Source organism: Pleurodeles waltl, chromosome 11, assembly GCF_031143425.1.
Source record: "Pleurodeles waltl isolate 20211129_DDA chromosome 11, aPleWal1.hap1.20221129, whole genome shotgun sequence".
Classification (NCBI taxonomy): Eukaryota; Metazoa; Chordata; class Amphibia; order Caudata; family Salamandridae; genus Pleurodeles; species Pleurodeles waltl.
In genome coordinates this window covers 627,486,754-627,510,162 of record NC_090450.1, presented here as the reverse complement: position 1 = coordinate 627,510,162, position 23,409 = coordinate 627,486,754, and positions in this window count along the sequence as shown.

The window sequence follows — 23,409 nt, the reverse complement described above, 5'->3', positions numbered from 1 at the left end:
GGGTCACAGGGTTTCATTCTTGGTGGACACAGAAGCTACACGCTCTACAGTGAGAAGTGCAGAAGTTCTGAATTTGTCACTTTCCGTAAGAACGGTTCAGGTTATGGGGGTAGCGAATCAGTATTTGACAAACCCAATTCAAGATCCAGTGCAAGTTGCGATTGGCAATTTCCAGGGACTGCATAAATTTGTAGTCTGCGATTCAAGTCCAGTATCCCTACTGGGAAGGGACTTGCTGTGTAAGACAAAGCGCTTGATTACTAGCTCAAATTAAGTAATTGAGATCCAGACAAATAGTGATGATGAAGAAGACCCAGCCCTAGAAACTGAATGTCAAACTACAAATGAGGAGTACCGCTTGATTGTGTTTTTCCTGATGTTCACAGTGAAAGAGCTTCATTCTGATTTGCAGGGAACAGTACAAGAGAAAGTGTGGGATTTGACAGGAAAAGAGGTAGGGTTGATCAACGGAGTGGAGACAATCAAGCTTACCTTAAAACCAAATGCAGTGTTTCCGCAGCTTCCACAGTACAACATGACACAAGATGTCCTGATGAAAGTGGCTCAGATAATTGCAGATTTTGTGAAGCAGGGAGTGCTAAAAGGTGTTGAACAGTCCATATAATTCACCGATAATTTGTTTGAAGAAGCCATGTGGGAAAGTTTGAATTGTTCAGGACTTGAGAAAAATAAATGAGATTGTGGTCAAGTGTTGTCCCATAGTGCCCAACCGAGCTATGATAATGTTCCAGATTCCATATGATGCAGAGTGGTTTACAGGCCTTGATTTGTCACAAGCATTCTTTTCTGTGCCCCTTCATGAGGATAGCCAATTTCTCTTTTGTTTCAATTTTTGGATAAGGCCTATTGCTGGTGCAGGCTTCCTCAAGGGTACATAGAATCACCTTCCTTGTGTAATCAGATCTTGAAAAAGAATTTGGAGTAATTAGAATTTCCTTTCCAATTGACACTGGTGCAGTACATTGATGACTTATTGATTGCGTCCAAGACTAGCGACAAGTGTAAGTATGACTCGATTGCCCTGTTGAATCATTTGGGAGAATAGGGTCATAAAGTGTCACCACTGAAATTGCAGTACTGTCAGAAGGTAGTGAAGTATTTGGGTCACCAGATTGAGAAAGGGTCGAGGAAAATATCCAGAGAGAGGATTACAATGATACTGCAGATAAGTCCCCCAACCACACAGAGAAATGTCAGGATGTTTCTGGGGATGGTGGGTTACTGACGCCAATGAATCCTGAATTTTTCAGAAATTTCAAGACCACTGCAGAAGCTGACCCACAGGATGCTACAAATCCCATAGTACTAGATCAGGATGAGATGAAAGCATTCACTGAGTTGAGAGAGCGTTTGTGCAGAGCTCCAGAGTTGGGTATGCCTTACTACCCAAAGTGTTTCATATTGTTTTGTCATGAACGTGATGCATGTTCGTTGTCTGTTTTGACTCAGGTCCATGAAGGTGCTCATCGCCCACTAGCATATTTTTCAGCTACATTGGACCCAGTTGCAGCAGCCTTACCAGGTTGTTTGCATGCAGTTGCCGAAGTTGGTCAGAGTCTTTCACAGTGCAAAGGCGTGGTGATGGGGTATCCCTTGACTGTAATGATCCCTCACTCAATTGAGATTTTACTGATAAGCAAGAAAACCCAATACTTGACTGGTGCTAGTTTAACTAGGTAGGAAACAAGTATTTTGAGAGAACCAAACGTGACACTAAAAAGATGTACAGTGCTGAACCCGGCAACTTTACTTCCAAGTGATACTAATGAAATTGAAAAAGAGAAAGATGTCAAACATGATTGTCTCGAAGTAAATGAGTTGTGCACAAAACCGAGACCTGACATTAGAGATGCACGATTGGAAGAGAATGACCAAATTGTTTTTGTTGATGGTTCTTGACTAAGAGACAACACAGGGACATTGAGAGCAGGATATGCTGTCTCCACAATAACAGGTACCTTGGAAGCTTCCTGGCTTCGAGGAGTGTATTCTGCTCAGGTAGCGGAACTGGTCGCTCTTACTAAGGCATGCCATGTTTCTGCCGATTGAGAGTCACTATCTACACGAATCGCCAATATGGATTCGGAATAGTTCATGATTTTGGTCAATTGTGGTCACAGAGAGGTTTCCTGACCTCTTCTGGAACACCAGTGTGAAATGGTGAAAGAATAAAGGAGCTGTTATATGCAATTCAATTACCTGAAGAGATTGCCATGGTAAAATGCAGTGCACATCTAAAGTCGCAGGACTATGTGTCACTGGGGAATGGATATGTGGATTAAGGCACAGAGTTTGCGCATTGAACTGTTTATCATTCAAGGACAAATGGGAATTGTTACCTGAAGAAGACATCACATGACCGAGTTATGCATTAAAGGTGATTGACACTTTGGAAGAGTTAAAATAGTTGCAGAGTAATGTCAACAAGGAGGAGAAACGTTCATGGAGTAAAATGAAATGTGTTCAAAGACAGGATGAATTGTGGGTTTATGAAGAGGGTCAGTTGGTTTTACCAAACAGCCTTTTGGCTCAAGTGGCAAAGTACTATCATGGTCAGGCACACATGGGGAGGGATGCCATGGTTCGCCTGTTCAAAATTGATTTGTTCAACCCTAAGTTTAGACAAGCCGCTGAAGCAGTTTGCCATTGTTGCGTCATTTGTCAGCAATTAAATGTGGAGACAGGGACCGTGGTTAATTTGAGCCACATTGGAAGAGCAGGATGTCCATTCAGAAGAATGCAATTGAATTTTGTTGAGGTGCCTGTGTGTGGAGGTTTGAGATATGTGTTGGTGATTGTTTGCATCTTTAGTCATTGAATTGAAGCGTACCCTACGTGGAGAAATGATAGTCTCACAGTAGCGAAATTGCTGCTTCAGGAACTGATACCACGTTTCGGGTTTCCGATCGCTTTAGAATCAGATAGGGGAAGTTACTTCAATAATGAGTTGATTAAATTATTGTGTGCAGCATTGAACATTGAGCAGAAGTTGCATTGTAGTTACCGCCCTGAAACATCAGGACTAGTGGAGCAGATGAATAGTACCTTGAAGTCCAGAATTGCAAAGATGTGTGCTGCTACGAATCTGAAATGGCCCGATGCATTACCTTTGGTGTTGATGTCAATAAGAAACACCTGATAGGAATGCAGGCTTGTCACTCCATGAGATCCTCATGGGCAGAGCAATGAGATTACCAGCGGTGCCAGCAAATGCACTTGTCAACATTACAGATGATATCGTGTTGGATTACTGCAAGGGTCTGGCTGATATAGTCCGCTCTTTCTCTCAGTAGGCGGAGGCCACCACACTGCCACCAAACCATGACCCAGGGCACAACCTGAGAGCCGGAGAATGGGTTGTTGTCCAAAAGCATGTGAGAGAAACATTTTTGGAGCCACATCGGAAGGGACCGTACCAGGTGATCTTAACAACTACGACAGCTGTGAAGTGTGCTGGGATCCCGAACTGGATTCACGCCATTCACAAGAAGAAAGTGGCATGTCCACTGGATCATGAAGAAGGATTGTTGAGAGTGCCAACAACAGTGAGACAAATCACAGCATTAGAAAAAGAACCCAGAGGAACCGAGACTGGATCTGAGCTTGTTGAGGACGTCTCAGTTACTCCTGTGAGGGACGAGAGTAGAGACCTCCAGGAAAGTATCGGGGAACCTATCTCAACTGAAGCAGCAGGAGAACCAAATCCAGAGGGATTTCTCCCAGAAGTAGACGATTCTGAAAGACAAGCAGAGCAATTGCCAGACCGAGAAGGGGAAGAAGTTGAGGTGGATCAAAGACAAGGTGATCTGACTCCTCCTGAACTGGTTGCAGGTCCATCAAGAGAAAACACCAGAGAGAAAGAAAAGGGTTTGAGTTCAATCTTGAAGAGAATACTGACAGAAAGTTTGCTGAAAGGAGATAAGTTGCCAAAATCGCAAGTGAAGAAAAGGAGAAAGATGGTTGTTGAACAAACAATAGAGGAAGAAGTAGACACTACGAGGAAAGAGGAACTAAGTGAAGGAGAGCTGAAGGGTGATTGAAAGTTGAAAAGAAAGAGAATAGCAAGTCGAAGGTAGGCAGGTCCTAACTGGGCGTATGCAACTACAGACGAATGGCAGCAAAAGGTCATGTCTTTTTGTTTTGATAGGGAGGTTCCAAGTCAATATTTTGAGGTGACGTGAAGAAGATTGAGGAACTGAACTGTTGAAACAATCTGAGAGATATTTTTTTAGAAAGAGACTGTTGAAAGTAGCTGGAAAATACATTGGTAACCTGATTTGACTTTTGAAACCTGATTTTGACAAGCTGCTAACTGATTTTGACAAGTTCCTTGAAGTGAAACTGAACTGCTGAAAGAAGAATTGTCTATTTTTGATTTTTGCTGCAAATTTTTCTAAATTCCCTCTGCTTTCTGATACTTTACAGATCATGGCTGACTTAGATAAGCAGGTTCGAGATGCTAAGCGCTGTAAATATATGAGCATTGGTTTGGCAATTATGTGTGGGATATTGTTTGGAATGTTGATTGTGGGTATGTCTGTGAGACTACTACACTAACGGCTGTAGAGAAATTTAAGTTAGATGAGAAGTATTTGCATGATTTTACTAATGCACAAGGAGAACTTTCTTCTAACGTCTTCTATCGCTTATTGAGTGAGTATGTTGAGACGATGGCTGCAAAGGATTGTCTTGTGTGTATGCAGATTCCTTCATCAGTCGAGGAAGGAGTCACCTACCATAGCTTACCGTTAACTTACGGGATAAGTTGTAGTCTGCTACTAACAAGGTTCTATAACCAGGAGTATATCCAATATTTCTATTCTAATCATGACCTTGTGTTTCAGTTTGTTCCTATCATTAGGTATCTGAGAAGAGTAGCTAAAGATAATGACATAGTATTAGTTAGAGGATTCTTTGAAGCTACATTGACGTTTGGCACAGCTTATGCACACAAGAATAATCTAACATGTTTGCTTACACCTTTAGAGAAGAGCTTCTTAGATCATACTGATGACAGGGGAAAGGTGCTAAAAGATAAATTAGAAAAGGGCTTAGAGAAAAGGACTTACAAGAATGATTATGATTATACCGCAATTAAAACACAAGGAAAATTATCTTTAGATGCATTACACGTAGGGAAACTTTGTATGTATAGGGCAAAGTCACGCACTGACACTTTACTTGTGGGTACAAGTGAATGCAGGCATATGTTTTTGTTTCAGAGTAAATGGACATTTCTGTTGAATGGGCAGGACCCTGCGATTCCAGGGATCTATTATATTTGTGGACTTAATGCTTATCCCCTTCTTCCAAGAGGATGGTATGGGACATGTATTAGGGGATAGTTTTCCCAAAGATTTATCAAATAGAGTATTTGAAAAAGTTTCTGAAAGTGACTGAATTACATCATAAGAGACAGAGGAGGGAGTCCTCTTCTGCGATAGTAGGAGATATATTTGGTGCGGTGATTCCTTCAGTGGGAGTCATCCTGAATTCGATCAAGATTCAAAAGTTTTTTACTATTGTGGATAACATGCTAACAAATTTTTCAGGGGCTATGCTCCTGATAGATACTGAATTATCTGCGGATAGAGCTATGACTCTTCAAAATCGCCTTGCTTTAGACATTATTTTAGAAAATGATGGCGGAGTCTGTCAAATGATTAACTCAAGGCATTGTTGCTCATATATTCCTAACAATAGTAAAGAGATAAAAGACTTACTTACTAATCTGATTGATGCAAGTGGTGATTTGAAGGAACTGAAAGAACCAGGTGTTTGGGAAAAGGTTGGTAAAGGGTTTGCTTCAGTGGGAAATTGGCTCAGCGACATTTGGAATGGGGTACTATTAAAAATATTACAAGGAATTTTAATTGTCGTGGGTTGTCTATTAGGGTTATGGGGATTATGCAAATTATGTAAAAGGATTAAATTGAAAAAGTCTAAGAATAATCAGAGGAGGGAAGAAAAGAAAAGGGAAAGAAGTTATTGAGAACATTCAAGAAGACAACATTTTGAAAGCATTGAATTATAAAGTTGTGGGTGGTAATTGGTATGATGACACATTTAGGCCCTCATTACAACCCTGGTGGTAAAGGCCGTCTACCGCCGTACCGACGGCCGCCAACTTACCGTGGCGGTATTCGGCTATGGGTATTATGACCCACACTAAGAAATCCGCCACTATACAGACACCCTCACAAGTCTGCCAGACCAAAGGTCGGTGATAAACTGGCAATAGCAAAAACCACACCGTTACGGCAACAGGAATACGCCCACAGTATCACAACCCACAAATCACCGCAGCGGTCTTTCAATCGCGGTAAACCATTGGCGGTACACACTGCCACGCTCAAAATGAACACACACTTACAAAACTACACCACATTGGACAATTCAAACTACACACACCTGACACACATACACATACCACACCCGCACACCCAATCCAATATAAAACACACACCCACATTACTTACAACCCCTTACAGTGATAAAAAATAGCAAGCAGAGAGAGACAAGCCTGGAGCACCCACTCACTCAGAGGCACAATACATCATCACCCATACACCATCCACGCACCTCACAACACAACACCCCACACATCACCCCACACATCCTCACACATACCACTCACACCACATCCATGGCACCCCAAAGACACCCCAGGTTTTCAGAGGAGGAGCTAAGGGTCATGGTAGAGGAAATCATCCGGGTAGAGCCGCAGCTATTTGGATCACAGGTGCAGTGGACGTCCATTGCTAGGAAGATGGAGCAATGGCAGAGAAACGTGGACAGGGTCAATGCCGTGGGACAGCACCCCAGAACAAGGGATGGCATCAGGAAGAGGTGGAACGACCTACAGAGGAAGGTGCGTTCCGTGGTTGCAAGATACTAGTTAGCGGTACAGAGGACTGGCAGTGGACCCCACCTCCTCCCCAACATGGGAGGAACAAGTCTCAGCAATCATGCATCCTGAGGGCCTAGCAGGAGTAGCAGGAGGACTGGACTCTGGTAAGTCAAATCTTTACTACTATATCCCCCACCCTCCCTGCATGCCATCACTAACTCCTGCCCATACCCTCACCTAATCTCTCCACCACCTCACACATACCCTATTATCACAACCCACCCATCCCAAAACTAAGCCCTGCATGTAACACCAATTCATGGACCCCCATCACAGCCCTGCATGGACACCCATCACCACAGCATGCCCATCAGAGAGAATCACATAGCCCACAAAATCACCACACACACAAGGCAAAGCTGACAGGGCAATCACACCATACAGGGAGACACACCCATGCACAAGCTGGAACACGCAGATACAATAACACTGCATTTGCATTCCCACAGGACCCATACTCAACGTCACAGGAGAGGAGGTGCCAGCTACATCCAGTCCCCCCCAGAGGAGGCCCACAGTGATGACAGCAGCTCTGCACGCCTGGATCACGATGACCAACCTGGCCCATCAGGTTACCCTGCCACAGTCCCATACCACCACAGAGCCTCCCACCTCAGGAAACACCACCACAGCACCTACGCAGCGGGCCCATGCCACTGTCCCCAGGACACGTCAATCAGCAGGGTATCCACCACTACAGGGAACCCAGGCAACCCCACAAACACAGGACGATCAGGGACCTGGGGTCAGTGGCAGTGGGCACACGGTTCAGGGGGCAGAGGCACAGGACAACAGGACTGCTGTGCGACCAGGGGAGGACAGGCCCAGGAACCGACTCTCCGCGGGGCCCCCACCAACATCCCAGGAGCATACCACCATTCCCAGGAGACCATGAGCCAGATACTGTACAAGTTGCAGGAGACCCAGTGGCTGCAGGAGGGACAGTACCTGGGGATCAGGAGGACCTCAAAAACATCTACACCATCCTGGTCACCATTTCACGGGTGCTGGCTGACATGGGCAAGACCATGAGGGAGGCAGTGGCACACCAACGGTCCCCTGACACTAGCCACACCGATGAACAGCCCTCCACCTCCACCGGCGCTAGTGGACAGAAGGCCCAGCCACACGAACAACAGCCCACCAGCCCCCCACCCCCTGCAGAAGGAGAACCACCCTGCAAATGGTCCCTGCAATCCAGGCAGAAGCCAGTGAACATTGCCAAGACCCCCGCCAGGAAATAGGACTCTCCTGATTGTCATAATTCTGTCCCCCTCTGTCACCCTGTCCACCTAAACTGCCATTACTCCCCTTCCTATGCCCCATTGGACAATGCACCTGTGATACCAAGAGACTGGACTTTACCCCGGACTTTCCTCCACCATCACCCCAGCCCATCGCACATCCCCCTTTACTTATGAGCACTTAAATAAACACCCTTGGAACAAATACAAATCTGGAGCCTGTCCAATGATTCAAATATGTATTAGTTCAACATTAGCGAAGCATTGCAAGTCATATGTACAGTTAAACATGCTTTTGAATGACCTTTGGTGGGTAGCAGTAACAGCAGGAGGCAGAGTGGGGCACAGATATCTGAAAATAGAGATGCCAAAGTGTTAGAAATGGGGACTTTGGTTGGCAGTCAGGTTCCCCCCTGTCCAAGCAAGGACACTTAGGCCCTCATTCTGACCCTGGCGGTCGGTGATAAAGCGGCGGCCAAGCCGCCAACAGGCCGGCGGTCTAAAATATGCAATTCTGACCCTGGCGGGAACCGCCAACACAGCCCGCCAACTTAACACTCCGACCGCCACAGCGGTACAAACAGCGCGGCGGTTCCCGCCAACAGCCCGGCGGCAGACAAAGTACCGCCCACCCTATTACGACCCACCAATCTGCCACCTTTTCCGGGGCGGGAGCACCGCCGATAAGAACACGGCGGAAACAGACTACGAACGGGAAAACGCTCACCTCTACGCACTCCACGCGAGATTCCGGCAGTATGGAGCCAGAGTTGCAGGTCATCCCCGCACTCCTATTCCTGCTCATATACCAGGAGCACGCCCGGCGGCGCGGAAGACATCGGTGAGTACGGCACCTACGACACAGGGGAGGGAAAAGATTACCGGCACACACCCACCCACCCACACCCACTACAACACACACATCAATGCATTCCCACAGATCACTGTCACAACCCACAAACCACCCCCCTCCGAAATAATGCAAAGACCAAAAGAAGAGATCATAAACAGGCAGATATATTGAAATATGTACACCAGTAATCCCAATAAATAAATAAACTATGTACAAAATATATACAGCTACTAAATGTAGTCCAACCACTGTCCGTGGATCACAGGGGTCCTGTGCAAAGGGGCAAGGCCCAGTCCCACGACAAGAACTCCACGGAGAGAACACTGCAGGGGCATCAGAAAGAAAATAGGACAGGCACCTCAGGGGGAAGGGAAGGGGGGGCACCTCAGCCACTTGAGTACACGACGCCAGATCCACGAGGGGACTCCATGACCACTGGCCCATCCTGGGGAGAGCAAAGCCACAGTCCATACAGTCCATACAGTGGGTGGCCTGCCCACTGGGCCATCCTGGGGAGAGCAAAGCCACAGTCCAAACAGTCCATACAGTGGGTGGCCTGCCCACTGGGCCATCCTGGGGAGAGCAAAGCCACAGTCCATACAGTCCATACAGTGGGTGGCCTGCCCACTGGGCCATCCTGGGGAGAGCAAAGCCACAGTCCAAACAGTCCATACAGTGGGTGGCCTGCCCACTGGGCCATCCTGGGGAGAGCAAAGCCACAGTCCATACAGTCCATACAGTGGGTGGCCTGCCCACTGGGCCATCCTGGGGAGAGCAAAGCCACAGTCCATACAGTCCATACAGTGGGTGGCCTGCCCACTGGGCCATCCTGGGGAGAGCAAAGCCACAGTCCATACAGTCCATACAGTGGGTGGCCTGCCCACTGGGCCATCCTGGGGAGAGCAAAGCCACAGTCCATACAGTCCATACAGTGGGTGGCCTGCCCACTGGGCCATCCTGGGGAGAGCAAAGCCACAGTCCATACAGTCCATACAGTGGGTGGCCTGCCCACTGGGCCATCCTGGGGAGAGCAAAGCCACAGTCCATAACAGACCCCACTGCCACTGGAGGAGGCAAGTTGGCCAGAGGACATCCTGCAGCCCTGCCCGAGATAGATCCTGCCCTGCCACGTCTGCCAAAGGGCCAGCGGTTCTTGCCCTGAAGGGCCCAGTTCAGCGGTTCTTGAGACGGCGGGGCCCAGTTCAGCGGTTCTTGAGACGGCGGGGCCCAGTTCAGCGCTCCTTGCCTTGAAGGGCCCAGTTCAGCGGTTCTTGAGACGGCGGGGCCCAGTTCAGCGGTTCTTGAGACGGCGGGGCCCAGTTCAGCGCTCCTTGCCTTGAAGGGCCCAGTTCAGCGGTTCTTGAGACGGCGGGGCCCAGTTCAGCGGTTCTTGAGACGGCGGGGCCCAGTTCAGCGCTCCTTGCCTTGAAGGGCCCAGTTCAGCGGTTCTTGAGACGGCGGGGCCCAGTTCAGCGCTCCTTGCCTTGAAGGGCCCAGTTCAGCGGTTCTTGAGACGGCGGGGCCCAGTTCAGCGGTTCTTGAGACGGCGGGGCCCAGTTCAGCGCTCCTTGCCTTGAAGGGCCCAGTTCAGCGGTTCTTGAGACGGCGGGGCCCAGCGGAGCGGTGCTTGAGACGGCAGGGCCCAGTTCAGCGATCCTTGCCTTGAAGGGCCCAGTTCAGCGGTTCTTGCCCTGAAGGGACCAGTTCAGCGGTGCTTGAGACGGCGGGGCCCAGTTCAGCGGTCCTTGCCTTGAAGGGCCCAGTTCAGCGGTTCTTGAGACGGCGGGGCCCAGCGGAGCGGTGCTTGAGACGGCGGGGCCCAGTTCAGCGGTTCTTGCCCTGAAGGGCCCAGTTCAGCGGTTCTTGAGACGGCGGGGCCCAGTTCAGCGGTTCTTGAGACGGCGGGGCCCAGTTCAGCGGTTCTTGCCCTGAAGGGCCCAGTTCAGCGGTTCTTGCTCTGAAGGGCCCAGTTCAGCGGTTCTTGAGACGGCGGGGCCCAGTTCAGCGGTTCTTGAGACGGCGGGGCCCAGCGGAGCGGTGCTTGAGACGGCGGGGCCCAGTTCAGCGGTTCTTGCCCTGAAGGGCCCAGTTCAGCGGTTCTTGAGACGGCGGGGCCCAGTTCAGCGGTTCTTGAGACGGCGGGGCCCAGTTCAGCGGTTCTTGCCCTGAAGGGCCCAGTTCAGCGGTTCTTGCCCTGAAGGGCCCAGTTCAGCGGTTCTTGCCCTGAAGGGCCCAGTTCAGCGGTTCTTGAGACGGCGGGGCCCAGTTCAGCGGTTCTTGAGACGGCGGCCGGTCTATGGCCAACTGCTAATTGCCTGGTGGTGCCCTCCTGGGCAGCGGGGATGGTGCTCCTTCACTGCCCACCTGGGCTGTGGGTGGTGGGGCCCTCCTGGCCAGCTGGGCTGGGTCCTCCCTGGGCAGCGGCTATGGGGGTGGTGGGCTCTCCCGGGGTAGCTGTGCCGGTTCCTCCCGGGGCAGCGGCTATGGGGGTTGTGGGCTCCTCCTGGGCAGCAGGCCTGCTGCCTGACCTCTCCGACTTGCTGCCCTTGCCCTCCTTAGTCGTGGGCCTGTGGCCCTTTCCTCCCTTTGGAGCTGTGGCTGGTGACTGTCTCTGGGTGGTGTCCGGGGGGGATGTAGAAGGCGGGCTCCTGCGGCGACCCTTCCGCCTTCTGCTCCTCTTCCCAGGGGGTGGGCTGGCTGTCCCCTTGCTGCTGGGCGAAGACCCAGACATGCGGGCTGGCGGGCTCCAATACCCCTGCACCCTTGTCAAGGGGGCTGCAGGGCTGGTGGTGGCTGAGGTGCTCTTCTTACCCCGACGAGAAGGAGGGGGGGGCTCAGGGTCAGGAAAGAAGTTAGTAGTGGCGAGGAAGAGCTTCTTGGGACAATGGAGAGTGGTAGGTACAGTGGGAATGGGAGTGGAGGGAGAGGATGTGGTTGTAGGTGAGTCACGTTTGCTGTCTTTGGGTGCAGGTGCAGGAGGGATAGGCTGTCGTGAGGTGGATGGCTGTTGGGTGGGTGGCTGCGTTTGTATGGTGCGGAATAGGGGGTGACAGACACAGTGGGAGAGGACACAGGGGACGTGTAAATGGCAGTGGGGGTGGTGACTGCACGTGTGCGGACTGGAGTGGAGGGTGTGCTGGTGATGGAAACATTGGCTGATGGTGAGGTGAATGGAGGTGTGAGTGTAGACGTCACAGGGAGGGAGGAGGGAGACGAGGAGGTGGGGGTCACAGAGGTGGTAGTGACTGTTGGCATGTCTGCATCGGAATGTTGCGTGTGTGAATGTCTACGTGATCTGTGGTGCTTATGTTTGGATGAGCTTCTCTTGGGTGTTGAGGTGTGTGCAGGCTGGTCTGATGGTGTGGGTGGGACAGGCAGAGGAACAGGAGACTGGGAGGAGGGAGTTAGTAGAGGCAGGCAGGAGACAGGGACAATGGCTGCCGTCAGTGCTGAGGCCAGAGCCTGGAACGATCGCTGATGGGCAGCCTGACCCGAATGAATGCCCTCCAGGTACGCATTGCTGCGATGAACCTCCCTCTCCACCCCCTGGATGGCATTCAAAAGGGTAGTCTGCCCAACAATGAGCGTTCGGAGGAGGTCAATGACCTCCTCACTGAGGGCAGCGGGGGTAACAGGGGCAGGGCCTGAGGTGCCTGGGGCGAAGGAGATGCCCGGCTTCCTGGCAGAGCGGGCACGGGGCGAACGCTGAGGGGCTGCTGGGAGGGCGGAGATGGTGCGCTGGGTGGCGGCTGTACCTGTAATGGCGGGGGGCACAGATGGTGCCACCCCCGCAAGGGAGCCCCCTTCCGAGGACGTGTCCGTGTCGCTGCAGGGTCCAGTCGTCCCCGTCGTGGAGCTCCCCTCGCCCTCCGTCTCACTGGTCCAGTCTGACTCTGTGGCATGGCCCTCCTGGGCCATGTGAGATGCAGCTCCCTCCTGCCCCGATGCCACTTCTCCTCCGCCTGATGATGCTGATGCACACAAGCACAGAAAGACAAACAAAAAGGGGGGGAGAGAGAGAAATAAAGGGATATTGAGTACATGGATCTCCGGTACAGTTAGCGGACATGACAGACACAGATGCCCCCTGCACTAAGTTGCGCACTTGGGGTACGCTACGCATTCCGTGGAACATGCCCTACACGCCTAGAGTTGACAACTGCACCCATGGATGACACGGCCCAGGGATGGCTGTACTGACAAACTACTGAGGGTGGTGGCTGGGGACACAGGGGCTTACGGGGGTGCCCAGCCTACAGATATCGCCCTGGCCTAGGGGGACCCCCAGCCCTCCTCCCCCACCCAGACACCTCCACTGCGCGACAACAGAGTAGATAATGCTTGTACTCACCCCCTTGTGTCTGCTGTGCTGCCCTCACGCGCCCATCCAATTCAGGGTAGGCCACCGCCAGGATCCGGAACATCAGGGGGCTCAGTTGACGGCAGGCACCCCGCCTACGTTGGGAGGCCATCCCCAGCAGAGACTCGGCGGTCTTCTTGGTCCCGCGGCGGATGTCCTCCCACCTCTTGTGGCAGTGGGTGCCCCGTCGATGGTGGACCCCCAGGGCCCGGACTTCCTTGGCGATGGCACGCCAAATCCCGATCTTCTCATGGGCGCGGACCTATGTGACACGTACAGGGAGGGAGAAATACCACGTTCAAGTTTCTCAGCATTTTCCTTTCCAGTGGCCCAACGCCCCCCATCCCCGCCAGGCCCCCCGCCAGGCCCCCCGCCATGCCCAACATGCCCCCCATCCCCGCCAGGCCCCCCGCCATGCCCAACATGCCCCCCATCCCCGCCAGGCCCCCCGCCATGCCCCCCGCCATGCCCAACATGCCCCCCATCCCCGCCAGGCCCCCCGCCATGCCCAACATGCCCCCCATCCCCGCCAGGCCCCCCGCCATGCCCAACATGCCCCCCATCCCCGCCAGGCCCCCCGCCATGCCCCCCGCCATGCCCAACATGCCCCCCATCCCCGCCAGGCCCCCCGCCAGGCCCCCTGCCATGCCCAACATGCCCCCCATCCCCGCCAGCCCCCCGCCACGCCCCCCGCCATGCCCAACATGCCCCCCATCCCCGCCAGGCCCCCCGCCATGCCCCCCGCCATGCCCACCATGCCCCCCATCCCCGCCAGGCCCCCCGCCATGCCCAACATGCCCCCCATCCCCGCCAGGCCCCCCGCCATGCCCCCCACCATGCCCAACATGCCCCCCATCCCCGCCAGGCCCCCCGCCATGCCTCCCGCCATGCCCAACATGCCCCCCATCCCCGCCAGGACCCCCGCCAGGCCCAACATGCCCCCCATCCCCGTCAGGCCCCCCGCCATGCCCCCCGCCATGCCCAACATGCCCCCCATCCCCGCCAGGCCCCCCGCCATGCCCCCCGCCATGCCCAACATGCCCCCCATCCCCGCCAGGCCCCCCGCCAGGCCCAACATGCCCCCCATCCCCGCCAGGCCCCCGCCATGCCCAACATGCCCCCCATCCCCGCCAGGCCCCCCGCCATGCCCCCCGCCATGCCCCCCGCCATGCCCAACATGCCCCCCATCCCCGCCAGGCCCCCCGCCAGGCCCAACATGCCCCCCATCCCCGCCAGGCCCCCCGCCATGCCCAACATGCCCCCCATCCCCGCCAGGCCCCCCGCCAGGCCCCCCGCCAGCCCCAACATGCTCCCCATCCCCGCCAGGCCCCCAAGCCAGCCAGTGGCCCCAAATCCATATTGAATTAAACTCACTTGTTGGTCTGGAGGACCGTAGAGTAGCGCATACTGGGGGAGGACCCCATCCACAAGTTTCTCCAACTCCTCTCCAGTGAAGGCAGGGGCCCTTTCCCCAGTCGCAGCAGCCATTGTCCCTTCCAGACCGAGGTCACAGCAACACTTGCAGTATAGGTCCTCTCCTGTGAAAGTTCAAGTCGCAAGTGGATAAGTAGATAGAAAATGGCGGTCACGTCCGCGGCGGAGCGTACCGCGGCGGTGCGTCCCGCCGGCGCCCTTCGCCATTGGCTCCTGAAACCCATAGGCTTCAATGTTAACCAATGCGGCTTCGCGCCGCGGTCTTCGCCTGCCGCCCGCCGCGGTGTGCCACGCCAGCGCATTGACCTCACATCCCATTGTCACACTTCACAGGTCAGGCAGCCGCCATTTCCAGGGCCCACATGGCTCAATTTCAACTGCGTCACACAGGCCTAGGCCTTGCATAGCCACTCAGACACGCCATTCACTGCATAGAGAATCGTATACTGTGCTAGCTGTGAGTACGTACCTGTGGGTTGCTTGACTGTGTGCTCCATGTTGTCCTTCCTAGGCACCGTCCGCTGGGTTGGGCGAGGAGACGGATGAATCCTCCCGTGTACCGACCACTGGTGGACCTGTCGACAATGGAAGAACGCCACATTATCCTGACCTACCGTCTTAACCGTGCCACTATCCATGAACTGTGTGCCCAGCTGGAGCCCGACCTGATGTCCCCCATCCGCCAACCCACAGGGATTCCCCCTCTGGTGCAGGTCATGTCAGTACTACATTTCTTGGCAAGTGGGTCATTTCAGACAACCGTGGGAATTGCTTCCGGGATGTCTCAGCCCATGTTTTCGAAGGTGTTATCCAGAGTGTTGTCTGCCCTGATGAAATCCGTGAGGAACTACATCATTTTCCCTGAGGTGGGCGAATTGGCTACAGTGAAGGGTGATTTCTACGCCCTTGGACATATTCCCAACGTAATTGGTGCCATTGATGGGACCCATGTGGCTTTGGTTCCCCCAAGAGACAGGGAGCAGGTGTACAGGAACAGAAAAAATTACCATTCAATGAACATCCAGGTGGTGTGTTTGGCTGACCAGTACATCTCGCATGTAAATGCCAAATTCCCAGGGTCAGTGCATGACGCCTACATCCTGAGGAATAGCAGCATCCCTTACGTGATGGAACAGCTACAGAGACACCGTGTATGGCTAGTGGGGGACTCTGGGTACCCCAACCTGTCGTGGCTACTGACCCCAGTAAGGAATCCCCGGACCAGGGCAGAGGAACGGTACAATGAGGCCCATGGGCGTACTAGGAGGGTGATCGAACGCACCTTTGGCCTCCTAAAGGCCAGGTTTCGCTGCCTGCATATGACAGGTGGATCCCTAATGTACTCACCTAAGAAGGTGTGTCACATCATCGTGGCCTGCTGCATGCTTCACAACCTGGCTTTGCGCCGCCAGGTGCCTTTCCTGCAGGAGGATGGTCGAGACGGTGGTGTTGTGGCAGCGGTGGAACCTGAGGAGAGTGACGAGGAGGAAGACGACGGGGCTGAAACAGACAACAGGGACAGAATCATTGAACAGTACTTCCAATAGGACACAGGTAACATTTCAAAGATAATTTAGTAAATGCTAACTACTCTCCAGCATCTCTGCTGCCTGTCTATTTGCCCCAGTGTATGATGACTGAGTTTTGGCTTTTCCCTCCCTATTTCAGATCTGGGGTCCCCACTACGAGTCCTGTGCTTCGTTTCCCCATGGACTACAGCTTTGTGGCAGCTGTTTGTTGACTTCACCATGTACAAGGACATATTTGCACTGTCATGTCAATTACAATCTATTGAAATCACAGCCAGACTCCTGATATTTTGGTGCAAAATAGGTGTTTAAGTGCTCAAAAAAGGATGGGTGGTTTCAAGTGGGTGGGGGCTATGGTGAAGGAATGTCCATGGCAGAGTCCAGAGTAACAGTCACACAGGTGCATTGTCCAGAGGCCTGTGGAGAGATGGAGCATGGGCAGTTCAAGGATGGACAGGGTGACAATGTGGGACAGTGGGATGACATCAGGTGGTATCCTTTGCTGGCGGGGGTCTTGACATCCTACTCTGTCTTCTTGCGAGATCTCAGGGCCCTCTTGCGGGGTGGTTCTTCTCCTGCAGGAGGTGGGGGTCTGGTGGGCTGCTGCTGTGCGGGGGCCTCCTGTCCACTAGCGCCGGCGGAGGTGGTTGGCTGTTCTTGGTCCAGGCTAGTGGCAGGGGCCCTTGGGTGTTGTTCAGTGTCCGCCCTGCTGTTTACGAGGTCCTGCAGCAGCCCTACCATGGTAACCAGGGTGGTGTTGATGGCTCTGATGTCCTCCCTGTACCCCCGATAGTGTTCCTCCTGCAGCACCTGGATCTCCTGGAACCGGGCCAGTACCGTCGCCATCGTCTCCTGGGAGCGGTTGTATGCTCCCATGATGGTGGTGAGGACCTCGTGGAGAGTGGGTTCCCTGGGCCTCTCCTCCCCCCCCTGTCGCACAGCTGCCCGCCGAGTTCCCCTGTTTCCCTGGGCCTCTGCCCCCTGGCCGGTGTGCCCACTACCACTGCCCCCAGGTCCCTGTTGTTGTTGGGGTGGTGGGTTATCCTGGGTGCCCTGTAGTGGTAGACACACCGCAGATTGACGCGCCCTGGAGACAGAGGCATGGGCCCGCTGGGTGGGAGCTGTGCTGGTGTTCCCAGAGGGGTTTGGGTCTGTAGTGGCCTGGGCCTGTGTGAGGGGAACCGACTGTCCAGAGGTCCCCGATGGTCCGGGCTGGTCATCGGTGTCCAGGTCGACAGAGCTGCTGTCATCGCTGACGGCCTCTTGGGTGGGGAGTGTGGAGAATTCTGGCCCCTCCGCCGCGGTGTGTTGACGGTCGGGTCCTGCAGGGGTATAGAGGTATGGTTATAGTTTCAATGTGTGGCATATGGGTGTATCTGTGGGTTCTCGTGTCCCCAAGTGCTGGCATTCGTGTGTGGGGGCTTTGGTGAGGGTGGCTTGTGGGGGGGATGTGTATATGCATTGGGCATGCTTTGGTGATGGGTGTCCATGCTTAGTGGACGCATGCAGGCCTAGGTTTTGGGATGTGTGGGTTGTGATGGTGAGACATTGGCGGGGAATAGGTGTGCTGGGGGTGGGGGTGAGGATGGTGGTGGGGGTGAGGATGGTGGTGGGGGTGAGGGTGGGGGTGAGGATGGGGGTGGGGGTGAGGGTGGGGGTGAGGATGGGGGTGGGGGTGAGGGTGGGGTTCGAGGATGGGGGTGAGGGTTGGGGTCTGATTTGGCATGCAGGTGGGGGGGAAGCAGTATTGAAGCTTCAACTTACCAGTATCCATTCCTCCGCCGACTCCTGCGAGGCCGTCAGGATGCAGGATGTTCAAGACTTCCTCCTCCCATGATGTGAATTGTGGGGGTTGAGGTGGGGGTCCTCCGCCAGTCTTCTGCACGGCGATGTTGTGCCTGGATACCATGGAACGCACCTTCCCCCGTAGGTCGTTCCATCGCTTCCTGATGTCTTCCCGATTTCTGGGGTGCTGTCCCACTGCGTTCACCCTGTCGACAATCCTCTGCCATAGCTCCGTCCTCCGGGCAATGCTGGTGTATTGTATCTGTGTGCCGAACAGCTGGGGCTCTACCCGAACGATTTCCTCCACCATGACCCTGAGTTCTTCGTCTGTGAAGCGGGGTTGTCTTTGGGGTGCCATGGGGTGGTGTGTATGATGTGTGGGGTGGAGTATGTGTATTTAAGTGAGTTGAGTGTGGTGGTGTGTGTTGTTTTGTGTGTGGATAGTGTGTGGGTGATGGTGTTGAGTGGCTGTGGCTGTTATTTTTTGGATGCTGGTGTCTCGCTCTTGGCTTCTTGACAAATTTTTTAGCGTAGGGGTTTGTGGGTGATGTGGGTGTGTGTTTTATATTGTATTGTGTGTGTGGGAGTGGTGTGTGTATGTGTATCAGGTGTGTGGGATTCAAATCGTCCAATGTGGCTGAGTTTTGTTCGTTTGTGTGTATTCTGACCGCGGCGGTGTGTCCCGCCAATGAAATACCGCGTTTGAATGACCGCCGCGTGGATTCGTGGGTCGTAATGGGATGGGCGTATTTCTGTTGGCGTGGCGGTGGAGGTTTGGTCACCTCCACCTTTCCGCCGACCGCTGGTCTGGCGGTCTGTTGTGGCGGTCGGATTTTCGGAGGTTTGCCTTCTGCGGGTCAGAATGACCGTGGCGGGTTTCCGCGACCGCGGCGGGATTATGGAGGATTTCTGACCGGCGGTAGGCGCCTTTTACCGCCGAGGTCAGAATGACCCCCTTACTCTAGTCAGGGTAAGTCACACACAATCCAAATTATCCTTTGCCCACCCTCTGGTAGCTTGGCACTGAGCAGTCAGGCTTAACTTAGAAGGCAATGTGTAAAGTATTTGTGCAATAAATCATACAATAACACAATATTGCAGCTCAAAACAATCAAAGATGCAATAAGTAAAGGTAGAGATGTCACTGAAAAGTGATATAAAGTGTGTTAAGTCTTTTTAAAGCAAACAAAGTCTCTTTTAGCGCGAAGTACCTGGTTCGCGTGAAAAATCTCTGTACTGGGCCGCAGAGGAGGAGAAGCGTGGAAACAAAGGAGGTGTGCGCAGATTTCTCGGGCCACACACGGTGATGTGGCATTTAGTTTTCACGCAGGGACGGCTGTACGTAAATTTCCGGCGCTCGGTCTTGGATCCTCTTCGGGTTGCGGGGTTTTCAGATGCCCCGGGGTCTGTGCGTGGAATCCTGGGCTTGTGGAGTGAAGTCACAAGCGCAGCGTCGATCCAGGATCGGCGTGCAGTGAATTTCTCACCGCGGGCAGGCTGTGCGTCGGTTTTAGCAAGCTGTGCGTCTAATTTTTGCCACACAAGGAGTCCAGTTGAAAGAGAGAAGTCTTTTTGGTCCTGAGACTTCAGGGAACAGGAGGCAAGCTCTATCCAAGCCCTTGGAGAGCACATCTTCACCACAGCCAGGGAGCAGCAAGGCAGCAGGGCAAAAGCAAGGCAGCAGTCGTTCACAGAAAGCAGTCAGGTGAGTTTGTTGGGCAGCCAGGCAATTCTTCTTGGCAGGATGCAGGTTCTGGTTACAAGTTTCTTCTCCAGGAAGTGTCAGAGTTGGAAGGGGCAAAAGCCCTGTTTATATACCCAAATGTGCCTTTGAAGTGGGGGAGACTTCAAAGAGTGGCTTAGAAGTGCACCAGGTCCCCTTTCAGTTCAATCCTGTCTGCCAGAGTCCTAGTAGGGGGTGTGGCAGTCCTTTGTGTGAGAGCAAGCCCTACACCCTCCCAGCCCAGGAAGACCCATTCAAAATGCAGATGCATGCAAGTGAGGCTGAGTATCCTGTGTTTGGGGTGTGTCTGAGTAAATGCACAAGGAGCTGTCAACTAAACCCAGCGAGACATGGATTGTAAGGCACAGAAAGATTTAAGTGCAGAGAAATACTCACTTTCTAAAAGTGACATTTCTAAAATAGTAATATTAAATCCAACTTTACCAGTCAGCAGGATTTTATATCACCATTCTGGCCATTCTAAATATGACCTTCCTACTCAATGTTAGCCTATGAAGGGAGCATGCCTCACAGCAGTGTAAAAACGAATTTGGGAGTTTTACACCACCATGGCATGTAAACTACAGAGGTACATGTCATGCCTTTTGCCTACACAGCAATCTGGCATACGGGTTACCTAGGGCATACCTTAGGGGTGTCTTATATGTAGAAAAAGGGGTGTTTTCGGCTTGGCAAGTACTTTTAAATGCCAAGTCAAATTGGCAGAGAAACTGCACACACAGGCCTTGCAATAGCAGGCCTAAGACAAGGTTAAGGGGCTACTTAAGTGGGCTCATATAGTGCACACTACTAGGGACCTATAAGTAAATTGAATAGTCCAATTGGGTATGATCCAATGTTACCATGTTTAAAGGAAGAGAGCATATGCAGCTAAGCATTGGTTAGCAGTGGTAAAGTGTGCAGAGTCCTAAAGCCAGCAAAAATGAGGTCAGAAAAAGAGGAGGAGGAAGGCAAAAAGTCTGGGGATGACCCTGCAGAACGGCCATTTCCAACACAAAGGGTACAATAAGTGGCCATAGACATAGGGAAACAGGCTGACATGTACAATGTCCAACAGAAAACTGAAAAGTTAAGTGAAGTTACGGTGTCTTACCTGTGTGTCACTGGAAGTACTGATGAATTATATTACTTCTGTTGTCAATATCTTCTTTCTCTGCCTCCTCTTCCTCACTGTCCACAGGCTCCACCACTTCCACAAGACCATCTCCAGGCTCATCTTCTTGCAGAAAAGGCACTTGGCGTCTCAAAGCCAGGTTGTGAAACATGCAACATGCAACGATGATCTGGCACACTTTCTTGGGTGAGCAGTACAGGGATCCACCTGTCAGATGGAGGCACCGGAACTTGACCTTCAGGAGGCCGAAGGTCCTTTCAATAATCCTCCTTGTACACCCATGTGCCTCATTGTAACATTTCTCAACCCTTGTCCTGGCATTCTTCACTGGGGTCAGTAGTCATGAGAGGTTGGGGTACCCAGAGTCACCTACAAAGATTGAGGGACAACTGTTAGACACACACTAACCCTTAGGGACAACCCCATACCCAGACACCTACTTATACTGGGTGGAGACCTTGAGCTCACCTATTAGCCACACCATCTGCACATTCAGAGAGTGATAGCTTTTTCTATTCCTGAACACTTGTTCCTTTCTCCGGGGAGGGACAAATGCAATATGTGTACCATCAATGGCACCAATGATGTTGGGGATGTGTCCCATGGCATAAAAGTTTGTTTTCACTGTGGCCAAATCCCCCACCTGGGGGTTTACGATGTAGCTGCACATGTGTTTCAGCAGGGCTGACAACACTCTGGTCAACATGTTGGAGAACATTGGCTGAGACATCCCTGATTCCATTGCCACTGTAGTTTGGAAGGAACCACTTGCCAGGAAATGGAGCACCAGAGGATGTCTCCATCTCATATTCAGCCTCAGCGGTTGAATCCTATGGAAGAAAACACTGAGCAGAGGGTCATATTCACACATCTATTGCACTAATAATGATTTTGTTCCTTTACAGAACCAGTATGTGAATCTGACTGTCAGTTGCTGTGCCAGTGTCTGCGGTGATGCAGTTAGGTGCCATGCCTTCTCACCCCCTGAAATGGCGGCTGCCTGACCTGTGAGGAAGGCAAGTGGAAATGAGGTAATTCCGCTAGCGTTGTGTGCCATCGCTGTAGGCGATCGAAGACTGCAGCGCAACTTCGCATTGGTTATCATTGGGCCCTATGGGTTCCAAGGGCCAATGGTGATGTACGCCGGCGGTGACGGTACGCACCGCCGCAGACATGACTGCCATTTCCTATCTGTTCACTCACTTGCTACCTGACCTTCAACAGGAGAGGACCTACACTGCAAGTGCTGCTGTGACCTGTGTCTGGAAGCGACAATGGCTCTTGTGTCTGGGGAAAGGGCCCCTGCCCTCACTGCTGAGGAGTTGGAGAAACTGGTGGATGGGGTCCTACCCCAGTACACGTTACTCTACGGTCCTCCAGACAAACAGGTAAGTACACTGTGAGCATGATGCATGGGCCATGAATGTACGGACTGCTGTGTGTGTAAGCCACATGTAGCGGTGGCAGAGGGGTCATGGGCAGAGTGCTGCATGTATGGTAAGCAATGTATGTGCGTCAGGGGATGGGAGGGATATGGTGGGCCATGAGTATGACAGTCCGGAAGGTATGACTAATCCTTTTTCTGCTGTCTTTTCCCTGCAGGTCAGCGCCCACCAGAAAAGGGGTATTTGAAGGTGTGGACCCTGGGGGTCTTTGACAGGCGGAGCACCCACTGCCGCAAAAGGTGGGAAGACCTGGGCCGCTGGGCAAAGAAGATGGCAGAGGCCCAGCTGGGGATGGTCTCCCAATGAGGAAGGGGTGCCCATCGCACCATGACCCCCCTGATGTTCCGCATCCTGGCGGTGGCCTATCCGGTGTTGGATGGGCGGTTGAGGGCATCACAGCAGCCACAAGGGGGTGAGTACAGATTCTGAATCCTGACTTTGCACGCCTTAAGAGTTACCTGGGTGGGGGATGTGGGCTATGGGTGCCCCTAGGCTAGGGCGAAGATGGCAGGGTAGGTCCCTCCTACCCCAATAGTGTTAGTGGGCATCTGCTACTGGGCAGGGTCCTGTGGGTTTCAGGTGAGAAGCTAATGGCGGTAGGCATTGTACCCCATGGGCTGGTGACTATCTTAGTAACTGGTAGTGCATGGCCTAGTGCATAGGGCTGCTCCCTGTGTGTTGTGTACGCAAACGGTAGTGGTGTTGCTGGCATTGACCAAGTGTATCCTCTGTCTCTCCACCCCCTTTTTGTTTTGTCACCCTGTCCTTGTGTGCATTAGCATCATCTTGTGAGGAGCAGAGGCTCCATCAACCAAGGGAGCTGCATCCCACATGGGTCTGGAGGTCGAATCCACTGAGGGTGAGGGCACCAGTGGGATGGAGGGCGAGGGGAGCTCCACAACGGGGACAGGAGGGGAGACCACAGACAGCGACTCCTCCTCTGGTGGAAGCTCCCTGGTGGTGGCGGACA